The sequence below is a fragment of the Coptis chinensis genome, chromosome 1, assembly GCF_015680905.1.
Source record: "Coptis chinensis isolate HL-2020 chromosome 1, ASM1568090v1, whole genome shotgun sequence".
NCBI classification, from domain to species: domain Eukaryota; kingdom Viridiplantae; phylum Streptophyta; class Magnoliopsida; order Ranunculales; family Ranunculaceae; genus Coptis; species Coptis chinensis.
Window position 1 is genome coordinate 23,192,112 of NC_141456.1, and position 12,649 is coordinate 23,204,760.

Sequence of the window (12,649 nt, forward strand, 5' to 3'; positions counted from 1 at the left end):
ATGGAAGCACCCTTTTGGTTACTAGGACAATTGCAGGAGAACAAAATGACATGTGATATTCAGGTGACTCAAGCGCTTTAGATGCATATATATGTTTGTTTTGCCAATGAGTTTATTAGTGTTATTACGGCAATAACTGACATAAGTAAATCAAATTTTACTTCAAAGCTAGGGTTTCAATCGGTATCCAATAACTAAATGAAGGTGGCATTGCAAAGTTTGGATCAGCAGTTCATCAACTATATTTGTAAGATTTTTGTATCATTTAAAGCTATTTAGGGAACCCCAAATCTGCATATGAATTACTCAGAAGAATAGTCTCTTATGTTAAAAATTTGCAAAACATGTTATATATATCATTTCTTTGGCACTGATTATTCCAAAAGAAATCCATTAGGGTGGGGGACTATGAAAAGAATGAGCTAGCCATTTTTCTGTTCAAGTTTTCGCGAGCAAAATCCTATTTCCTCTTTCAATTCTTTCTCCTCGCTAAAAATCTCTTATATCCTTTTGTAGGGTTGTAAGGGTAGAATTCGAACTAATCAAGTCGAGCTTCACTATACTTCACTTTTGTTGAACTTATAATAACTATCCAAAATGTCAGTGGTAGTGACAATTTGTGGAGAAGCACCCAACAGTTTTCTGTCCTCATTTTTTAATGATTTTTCCATAAACAAAAGTGCACCACTCTCAATTACCAAAAGAAAAACAGCACCACTCTCTGCAGTCTGGTTTGCACTAGCTGTGTGATGAATGAAAATATAGTGCATCACTAAAATATACAACTAAGTCCCTCAAAACATGGTCTTTTATGTATCTGCCCCTATATAGGGGAGGAATCCATATACAACACTTTTTTACATAACAGTTTATACAACACCCTTTTATAAGTTGTATTATATTAATGGATAATATTTTGTACCTGGATATGATTTTACCACTATATTATATATATATATATTAGAGGTTTCCAAATGTATTATATTTTGTATTATATTATACTAGTAAATGGGCACGTACGTTGTACGTGTTACAGAGATAGTAAATTTTCAAATAGAAAAAAGAGAGCAAATGGTGTTAGAGCATGCACATAATCGAAATTCTTAAAAAATTGTGCAAAAAAGAAAATAATAGAATTTCTTCGTAAATCAAGTTGGAGGCACTAAGAGTGCTTCCTAGTGTTAGCTTTATCTTGGGCAATAGAATTTGGTGATTCCATCGGGCACTTATCAAATTAGATTGGGCAACCCCTCAAAAAAAAAGAAATTTTACAAGTTTGCTATATTACAAGTTTGCCATCAAAGCCTAGGCCCAGCAACCAATTTAACCGGTCTCGCCAAAACGAACCTTTCGGGCCATTTGGGTGTGCACTCAAACAATCCCGCTATGTCATTTGCGTATACACTCAAACGATATGGCCACGTTGTTTTCGTATACACTCCAACGATATGGTCAAGTCGTTTGAGTATACACTAAAACGATATGGACGCGTTGTTTTTATATACACTCAAACGACTTGGCCATATCGTTTGCGTATACACTCAAACGATATGGTCACGTTGTTTGAGTGTTTGAGTAACACTCAAATGATATGACCAAGTCGTTTGGGTATACACTCAAACGATATGGCCACGTCATTTGAGTGTTTGAGTAACACTCAAACGATATGGGCACGTCATTTTTGTATACACTCAAACGATGTGGTCAAGTCGTTTTAGTATACACTCAAACGATATGGCCACGTCGTTTGAGTGTACACTCAAACGGCTTGACCACATCGTTTGTGTGTGTATTTTAGATTTGGCTAATCATGTGGTATCACATGCAAGCGGTATGGCTGGGTCGTTTAGGGCTTCTATGGGGTGATATGGTGAAGTCGTTTGGACATAAACACCAATTACACTTTTCTTATACATAAACACCAAACACTTTTCTTATAATACAAATAATTAATGGATCATAAGTGTACAATAATTTATTTAAACAATTATGTGCAAAATTGAATTAGTAATGATCAATTATTAACACATCCCAATTGAATTAGGAAAATTGAAATCCGATTTAAAAAATTGGGTTAGGAACAACACAATTACATGCACTCTGCTATCTTTATCTGTTATGACATAGTATCTACATAACCAAGTTAAAACTTGTAATCAAACATGCTAAAATCTAAAATAATAATTTGTTTTATATCTAAACTTGTTATTATTATTATTTTTTTCAATTGTGAATCATAAATTAGTTTGGGGTTTGGGGTTCAGGGTTCAAGGTTTAGAAATTTCGTAACAATATATTTCACTTAATTATTCGAAATAATAATTTGTTTTATATCTAAACTTGTTATTTTTATTTTATTTTTAAAATTGTGAATCATAAACTAGTTTGAAGGTTTGGGGTTTAGGATTTACAAATTTCGTACCAACATATTTCACTTAATTATTCGAAATAATAATTTGTTTTATATCTAAACTTGTTATTTTTTATTTTCTTTTTCATATTTTGAATCAAAAACTAGTTTGGGGGTTTGGGGTTTGGGTTTAGGGTTTAGGGTTTACAAATTTCGTACCGACATAAAAAAAATTTAATTTCAAACATATTTTACTCAATTATTCAAATCTAAAATAATAATTTGTTTTATATCTAAACTTGTTATTTTCCATTTTTTTTATTCAATTGTGAATAATAAACTAGTTTGGGGTTTAGGGTTTAGAGTTTAGGGTTTACAAACATATTTCACTCAATTATTTGAAATATATCAAAATTTCAAATATCTCTATATAGAATACTCAAGTTTCTCATTTACTCCTCCTTACTTTTTTTTCATCAAAATCTTTACTCCTTACATAGAATACTCAAGTGTCTCTACATACTCAAGTTTCTCTACATATTAGAATACTCAAGTTTCTCTACATATTAGAATACTCAAGTTTCTCTAAATGGAACATGAAGATGAAGAAGAAGCATTTGAGGTAATGTTTGAGGTGCAACAACAAATGAGATGCAACAACAAAGGACAAAATAGAAGATATGTTGAAAGTGAAGAAGTGGAACAAAATGTTGAAGGTGAAGGTAAAAAATTTGAAGAATTTGAAGATGCGACTAATCGAACAAATGAGATGTCGAGAAATCGTCGATGACAAAGTGCAAACCTAAATAATGAGGTAACACTTTATTAGAATGAATACAAAACACTTGATTGATTGAATGAATGAATGAATGCAAAACCCGAGCCCAAACAACATGGCTAGGTCGTTTGGGGACACTATGAAATGACATGGCTGGGTCGTTTGGGGACATTATAGAACGACATGGCTGGGTTGTTTGGACCCTATATAACTACATGGCTGGGTCGTTTGGACCCTATATGGAACTACATGGTGGGTCGTTTGGACTAAATTTAGTTAGAAGTTCATTTTTTTTGTGACTTTGAAATCCCTCATTACCTAAATGCAAATTGTTTGAGACTCTTATTTTATTCTTCTATATGTAGGATTCTTTGCCGCTATCCGGGAACCGATCCTCTGCAAACTCGAATGACATGGATTGTCAACCGATTTTAAGTGATTCAACAGAAAATTTTACTACGAAAGATGTATGATTGAGTAGGCATTGATTTCATTTTTTTTTTTTAAAATTTTCTAAATATAATTTTATTAGTGTATTAATAAAAGTTGTTGTTTTTTATGTGTTTAAGTCTTTCATACATGTAACGAGGCAATCGGTTGGGCAACCGCTAGAGGAACACAAGTTAATGTTGTTGTGGTCATTGAAAAGTCGGAGTGTGCCAAGGGAAACCGAGTAGCAAGATTGAATTTGGCTTGCGAGTGCTCGGGTGTGTATCGGTCACACAAAAAGGAAGGTGAAGGGATGGCTAATAAGAGAAGGTCGGGAACCAAGAAATCGGGATGTCCATTTAAGTTAAAAGGTATTTTCCAACACGACACTGTCGATAGTTGGAAAATAGAAGTTAGAAATGGTATTCACAACCATGTATTGGCGAAGACCCATGAAGGACATGTATTTGTTACTCTTCTGACCGTTCCAAAGTTCGAGTACTTGTCAGAGATGAGTAAGTGTGGAATAAAGCCTAAACAAATTTTGGATTCCATCAAGAATAGGTATCATGAAAACATATCTAGTATATCCTAAGTCTACATTGCAAGGCAAAAGGTGAGAAAATTGGATAAGAGCGGTCTCACACAATTGCAGAGATTGCGTGAGTTGTTAACAAAAGAACATTATTTTGAGGAGTTGAGACAGGATGAGAATATCGAGGAGATAACAGGGTTGTTATGGGCCCATCAAAAGGTGTTAAGTTGGCTCGAACTTTTCCAATAGTTTTCATGTTAGACGCTACCTACAAAACTAACAGGTATCGGTGGCCTTTCGTACAGTTTGTTGGGGTGAGTTCAACGTGAAAGTCTTTCACCGTGTGTCAGGTGCTGCTTCAGTCTGAAACAACAGTCGACTATGAGTGGGCCCTGTGTCATTTTAGAGGTTTGCTTGGTGACATAAACCCATTCGTGATCGTGTCTGACAGGGACTTGGCCCTGATGAGTGCCGCTGACAAAGTTTTCCCTAACGCACACAAGCATCTATGTAGATGGCATATCGCTACATGCGTCCTTTCAAAATGTTACGATATTTTTCCAACTACAGAACTTGTAGAGAAGGCCCAGTTCTCGTGGAACATTGTAGTCAAATTGAAGACAGAGGTTATTTTCCAGTGTAGATGGGATGCTTTGGAAAAATATTACAAGGTTGAGTACTTCAATTTTGTTAGTTATTTGCGAGAGACTTGGTTTCCTCACAGGGATTGATTCGTATGTTGTTGGACTGACCAACATATTCACTTTGGGAGTATAATGACCAATAGAGTTGAAGAGTCTCATGCTCAGATGAAGCGTGTACTAGGAAATGCAAACTATCATGATTTTTTTTTGAGTATGTTTAGCTTAATCCACCCGATTCTAAAGATCCAGATGTCTGAGATTAGAGCTACCTTTGAGAGAAATATGATTGTAACTCAGCACCACCACCGGATTCCTTTGTTTCGTGAACTTAGAGGCCTTGTCTCACGCAAGTGTTTGGACTTGTTATTTGAAGAAATAGATACCCGCGTAAAGCGTGTTAAAGATGGAGAGATTAGGTGTTGGTGCTATTTGTGCACGAGCCATAGATTGACATGTGCTCATGAATTAATTGAGTTTGAAGAGTATGAGCGGTCCATCCCTTTGACTGCTATCGACCCCTTTTGGAAAACATTGTCTGTTTCTCCCAATATGTTAGTGGGTGTTGGTCCCAATGTTACACTTTCGATGGACTTGTTCATGAATAGATTTGCAATGGTTTATGAAGAAGAGCAGAGGGTTATGATTAGGAAGCTTATTATAACACCCCGTGTTTTTATTTAATATTTTCCTAGTACAATAAATAATAATAATAATAATAATAATAATAATAATAATAAGAGATAAAATAAAATAAAAGGATAAATATTAGAAAGAGATAAGATAAAGAGGATAAACCCCATTCCCTATTTTTAAGGGGTTTTTGGAAAAAAAAGGTGTTTACATAGGAGTTTATACGGAGAGTTTTAAATAGTAGAGAGAGAGAGTGTTTTTACACAGAGAAGAAAAAATAGAGTTTTACACATAAAGGAGAAGGGAGGATTCTTGCTGGAAATCTACTGATAGATAGCTGATAGCAGGAGCGTATCACGGGTGAATGGATTTTTCTTTTTATTTCTCTTTGATATATATTCACTTCTATGATCTATTATTGTAATTATTAATGTCTTGTGGTTTGACAAAAGATAGGTTAGAACGGATGATGCAAGTGTTGTTTGATATGGTGTCAAGGTTAACAATTAAAATATAATGGGTAATTTTCACGTTGGTTTCCTGTTGGATAATTTCATATGTATTAATACACTTATCTTGTGCGTGCTGGATTTCTCCACTTAAATTTTGTTAAGGTTTGGTTACTTATATTAACTAGAAATATTTGAAAAGAAGATGAATTGAAAAAGGGTGATTTGAAAAACTACACTGTGCAGTCAAAAGTTTCTTACTAGATGGAGGTTAAATTATTATTGGACTGACTTCATATTTAGTCTGTAGTTTTATAAGACATTGTAGTCTGACATATTAAAACTTTAGATAGATCCAACGGTTGGATTTCTATCGAGGCGCACATAAGCGTGACAGGTCGTAGTGTTTCTACACCAGAAAAACTGCAGTACGCAGTCTTTTGTTTCTGCTTAGATGGTGACCCTCCAGTACTCGGATTTGTATAAAATTTAATCCATAGTTTTCTGACACATTGTAGTCTTCCATATTAGATTTTTGGATTTATCCAACGGTTTGATATCTATCGAGGCTTCCATGTGGGACTGGTCGTAGTAGAAACTACACCAGAAAACTGATGGGCGCAGTCTTTTGTTTCTGCTTAGATGGAGGTCAACCTATTATGGGATTGACCTCAAATTTAAATCCGTAGATTCTTGATATCCAGTTAAATGACATATACAAATTTTAGGCAGATCCAATGGTGGGTTGTCTGTCAAGGCACGGATTAACAAGGTTGTTAGAATTAGCTAAAGTTTAAAATTGATATAGTTGGGTGGTTACATGATGGCATTAGATGGCCAGTGGTTATTATACTTTCGATATATTCTTACTATTGTGGAAATATTGGTGTGGAATGAAAAGATATCTATATGTTTTCTTTATCGTGATTATTAAAATATTTGGAGAATTGGTTAAGAACTACGAAGGCTTAATTCCAATCCTGAAAGATTTGGATACGTAGGCAGCTTTGAACAAAAGTGCAGTCACTATATCTATAATATATATATTAGTTTGTGTGATAACTATGTGATTGTGTTAGAAATTACTGTTGTTTTGAGACTACATAAATATATATGTGTGAGATAGAAGTTGTATATGAATATAGACTTTAGTATATATGGATCTATTTTGGATATTAGTGTGTGTGGACTTGAATTTGGGCTAATGAACTATTTGTTTACGATATTGTGTATATGAGTGTGATTATATAAATTATATTTGTTTGATTATAAGTCTGTTTACATTCAATGATATTTAAGTGCTTGATTTGCCTTGACGAGCAAAAATGACTCTCTACATGTGTGGTTTGTTTTGACATGAGTAATGCTAGTATAATTATAAGTGATAATAATGTTTTAATGTGTCGCCCACATCTTTAGAACTCTCCACGCCTTAGGATTTGTTAATGAGATATTATGACTTGCGATGTCATGTGATAGATGGGTATTCATTGAATGTGCCATGAATGACCCAATAGTTTGGACTGCCCTAGAGAGGAACTAAGGTATTCGCCTTATGGGTTGGTCGTATTCCTTGAATGTACGGGAATGTAGGTTTGGGTATTCCTTGAATGTGGCAGGAATGACTCAGGGAATTCATTGAATGTGCCATGAATGACCCGTTAGTGTTATGATGGGTATTCCTTGAATGTGGCGAGAATGACCCAATGTATTCATTGAATGTGCCATGAATGACCTGAGATTTTATGGCCAAGGAGGATGTGATTATGTGTATTGAAATCCCAGAGATGGCTGTGATATAGTGATACTCGGTGGGAGAGAGGCACACGTGTATATGTGATTTGGCAAATATGTGGAGTGCAAATCGTGGAGTAGGAACTAAAGGTTGGGTTGAGTCTATTTATAAATGAGTCAACAAGATAATTAATAAGCAAAGTGAAATATTGATTTTACGTATGAGTGAGTTATTGCCTATGAATATTTATGTATTATGATATGTATATGCTTTCTTACAAAGAAATATAGAGGTGGTTTGTGTGAGGTTATGGATGTGAAGTGTGACTGAGAATAATATTATTGAATGCTTGTGATCTTTTCTGTGATTGTGGAATGACTCTAAAATGATATGTTATTATGAAAACATTAATGACTTGTAATAGTCTGAGATATATAGTGATGCACTTGGAAACTTTATGACGTAATGATGTCATGTGAATGACTACCCTTGATATAGGTGGTATGATAAGTAGTATTCCCCGAATATGCGGGACGAACTATGTTGTATTAATTAGACTTCAATATCTTAAATGAGGTTTGATTATGAATAGAAATTTGACTGGCTGAGATAAATCCTTTTATAGTGCTGTCTAACTCTGTTTTTGCAGGAAGGTAGGATCTGTTAATCTTTTATGCAGGGACGTAAATATCCTACCCCGAGGACGGCGTCTTTGGCTTAAAAGGTAATGTGTATCAAACCAATATTTAATTAAGTTATCATATGTGTATGTAATAAGTGGTATTTCTGTTGTGAGTTATCTTGGAAATGTATATTGGGATTGAAATCTTACTTGGGAAGAAACTACACGCCGTTTTGGAAAACGGAACTATATTGTCTTTCAAGTTGAAATGGTTGGTAATGTTATATTTATTAATTTGAAAGATTATTATATATATTTTGTTGTTAGTCTACTCATACCAGCAAATTCAATTTGTTGACCCATGTTTGTTTTGTTATGCAACGTGGGTGTGTTCTTGGGAACATAGATGGTGGAACGCAGCGGATGAAGACGCTTGATTGGGATTCGCTCTTGGAGTCTTACTGGTATAAGTTTTATGAAGTATAAAGTCTTGATTTGAAACAGATGTAATATAGTGGTTTAGTAAATTCTTGAATTTGTACATTAAGAGTTGTTCGTTTGGTTTTAATTTGATCTCATATTTTAATATCGTGGTTGATAATGGGTTATTAGGGTTTTGTTTCATCCTGGATTTTCAGAAGATGGAATAGGGTGTGGATAATTCCATATTTTTAATTTTCTGGAAATTTGGGGTGTGACACTTATGGAGATTGTCGTACCAAAAAGTACATGGCTAGTACCGCCTTGTGAGGAAGCAAAAACCAAAGGTCGGCCGAAAGGTAGCTGCAGCAGAAAGCTTCCAACTGGGGATGAGAACTCTTCAATGGGAGATCCATCTCATTTTGAACATTCTCAATGTGACCATGAGGAGTGGGTCTCGTCACAACCAAACACTATGCCCACCCAAAAACCCACACGTACCACACCAAGAAAGAAGCTTTCTCCAAAAATATCAACCCAAAACACCCACACCACACCAACAAATAAGGTTTCTCCAAAAAAAAAAAAAAACAACAACTACACCAAGAAATAAGCCTTCTCCAAAAACAGCCACACTACGAAATGTGAGAGATGGGTTAGACTTTGGAAAGACGAGGGGTCCTAAGGATTACGGGTTGGATATTCCTAAAGAAATGCATAAATACATTGTTAGAGTCCATGACCCTATTGGCGATGGCAACTGCGGTTATAGAGCTTTCTGCATTGCATTAGGAAAACGTCAAGAAGAATGGCCGCAGATGAGAAATGACTTGTACGAAGAGCTTACTAACAACCTCCCCATTTATTGTACTTTGTACAATCAAAGTGAGGTTTTTTATACGATGAAGGAAATCCTACATGAAGAAAGTTACACACCCTTAAATAAGTGGATGAGCATGCCCTTTGCTGGATACCTATTTGCTTCAAGATTTAATGTTGTCCTCCTGCATTTAGGAGCTCGTCAGTGCTTCCTTATCATGCCGCTGAGAACCCAAGCAAATCCTGAGAGAATGAAAAAAGTGTTGGGTAGCACATATATTTTTTTTTTCTTTTTTTTGCTTGGTAAGTTAAAAATATATTAAAAAAGAATGGAAAAGAATTACAAGTTTTCTAGGCAATGCTAATGCCCATAGTCACTCATGCATGGCGCACATACAAACCGTAAGGCACCTCCCATTTATATATCCATGGGGGTCTGCCATTACAAAATATGATCTCCTTGTTAGCCAGTCGAGACGCTCTCTTAGCAATGATGCCAGCCGCTTGGTTGGCTTCCCTCCAAGTATGGGTCACTCACAAGGAAGTACATGCACGAGAGCATAGTTTCCATCTGTTGAGAAGTTCCCATGGCATAGCTGATGAGTTGGCGGCGATTACGGCTGGCGATGAGTCGGATTCCACCCAAAAGGTTATTCCATCCCCTTGACAAAGCTGCCTCCACCCCTTCAACTATGGTTGTACATTCGCTAGATAACATGTAGTGTTGCCCAATCCTCCACCCGTAGCGTATAGGAAGTTGCCATTGTGGTCGCGAAAGGAGACCCCAAAACCCCCAGGCCTAGGATTGCCTCTGGCTGCACCGTCAGTGTTGAGCTTCACTTGTGCTATGGCTGGTGGTATCCAAATACAACGAATCCTCCTTCTCGCAGCAGCAGCGTTCATATGGATACCCCATTCATTCAGAATTCCCGCATCGTGTGTCCTTTTGAGAGGTAAGAGGTCGTGATGATATGTGATCTTACCATGCCCTCGCAAAAAGCTTTTGATACTGCTTTGTCTTGAAAGAAAACCTTGTTCCTATGTTTCCATAAGCCGATCATGCCTCCAAAAACTGCAGTAGTCCATAAATGTACAACTCTCGGGCTACTATTCTTGCTCAGTTTAATGGCTTCCTTCATGTTGGAGAATGTCCCTCTGAATTTGAATTTTTTGGCGAGCCAATTCCACATTTCTTTCGCAAACACACACTCCCAAAGAAGGTGAATAAGAAACTCTTCTTGAGCGCCACAATGTCTACACTTAGACGCGATAGTGACTCCCCTTTTCTTGATGTTCTCATATGTAGCAGTAGCTTTTGAGCAGAGTTTCCAAACTTTACCTGCGTGTTTGGGATGTATGTAGGAATTCCATACATGTTTAGACCAGTGTACTTTAGGCCTCTTGAATCTGATTTCCTGGAATGCACATTGAGCAGAGAAGTGTCCTTTAATGTCGGGCCACCAAACCGAGTAGTCCTCATCAGTGGATTTCTTCACATCATGAAGGTTGGTGGAAATCATTTTGTCAATGTTGAACTTATTGAAGATTGTCAGGTTCCTCCAGTAATGCGCCAATAGCTTAGAGCTCGATATGATATTGCTGAAAGTTGGAATTTGGCCTTGACAGCAAGGCAATTGCAATTTATGGCATTAAACATTCCCAATCTAATATGGGAAAACGAGTCCGTTGAAGACCCAACAATACATGTTATCGACTAAGTTGTTTGTATGTTGTCGATATGATATTTTGATGTAATTTGGAACAAGTATAATTTTATTTTATTTTTATGTTATTTGGAAATAATGTTAGGGTTTTTATTTGATTTGATTTGGAAATCGAGTGATCGACTAAGTTGATTCGGACGGCAATCGAGTGATTTGGAAATAATGTTCGTATGTTGTCAATATGATCTTTTGATGTAATTTGGAATAAGTGTAATTTGATTTGATTTGATTTGATTTGATTTGATTTGATTTTACTTGATTTTACCCCGAAACGACATGGTCAAGTCGTTTGGCCTTTATACCAAACGATGTGGCTGGGTCGTTTGAGTATTAAGACAAACAATCTGACGTGGTCATTTGGTATAAAGGACAAATGATCTGAAGTGGTCGTTTGGCCTTTATGCCAAACGATGTGGCTGGGTCGTTTGGACAAAAAAAATTTAAAAGTTCATTTCGTTTTTACAACACTTTCATATTCATACAAACTAACATCAAATTCCACTTAACAACAAACACAAACATCCATCATTCATTCAAAATCAAATAACAACAAATTCCAAATATCCATCATTCATTCAAAATCAAATAATCCATCCATTCGTTCCAAAGTTACAAATTATAAAGTTACAAACCCTAAACTGAAACAAATCATGAACCATAACGCCCACCACTGTATTTGCACCTAGTCAAGTTGTACGCCCGTTCGAAGGAGGACCTTGCTTCCTCTGTAATATTATTCCCAGCCAATTGCAGACCTCTCTCTAGCAAACGATTAGTTTCATCGATGACGACGTTTTGTCGAAAAAAGGGAAATCAAGATAAGTTACCAATCGAATGCAAAAAATCACAGTTAGAAAAACTCAATTAAAAATCACAATACTTACAATCGGTGAACATTTAGGCAGTATCTCTAGGGAGGGATGAATAGGAAGACGCTCAGGGTTCACCAATCGAACGTGAGAATTCCTCGCATACCAAGTCATGTAGTTTTGATGACACTCCCATGGATAAGACGAGATAGGTCCTCGATTGCAGGGTTGGATCACGTGATTCTGCCATGACTCCCAATAAAGTGGCCCAATATTGGTCCAGTTCACCTCATACCCGCGTCCTTCCACAGTTTTTGTTCTCCAATTTGGTGTTGGAGGATCTACGGGTATAAGTTGCACGTGACCCAACTGACGCACCACCCTTGCGACAGCGTAAAGCTCGACAATGTTGAAAAAACATAACAATCCCTCAAAAAATGCAATGTCATCGATCGGGTTTGTATCTTTGACATTATAGTAGGGATGCCAATCAACCTAAAACAAAATCAAATGTGTCATTAACAACTCCAATGATCAATTACTAAAAAAAAATATATATATATATAAACAAACTTAAATACTTACATTGAACTCATTCCACTAGGTGAAAACATGATTTTTTTGACTCACGGTCCGATAGGAATTGACCGGTACTAATAGTCAACAATATATTTGGTGGGCTTTTTATTAAATTGATGGTCCATA

The 12,649-nt window shown here is 36.1% G+C and overlaps 1 long non-coding RNA gene across 1 annotated transcript; it reads right to left on the reverse strand.

Moving 5' to 3' along the window:
* Positions 1-11,646: 11,646 nt before the first annotated feature.
* LOC147523003 (uncharacterized) lies at positions 11,647-12,450 on the reverse strand. Its single transcript, XR_015195840.1, has 2 exons — positions 12,020-12,450; positions 11,647-11,896 (listed from the first exon to the last, which is right to left on the reverse strand). It is a non-coding gene; the product is annotated as an uncharacterized LOC147523003 (long non-coding RNA).
* Between the last annotated feature and the right edge of the window lie 199 nt (positions 12,451-12,649).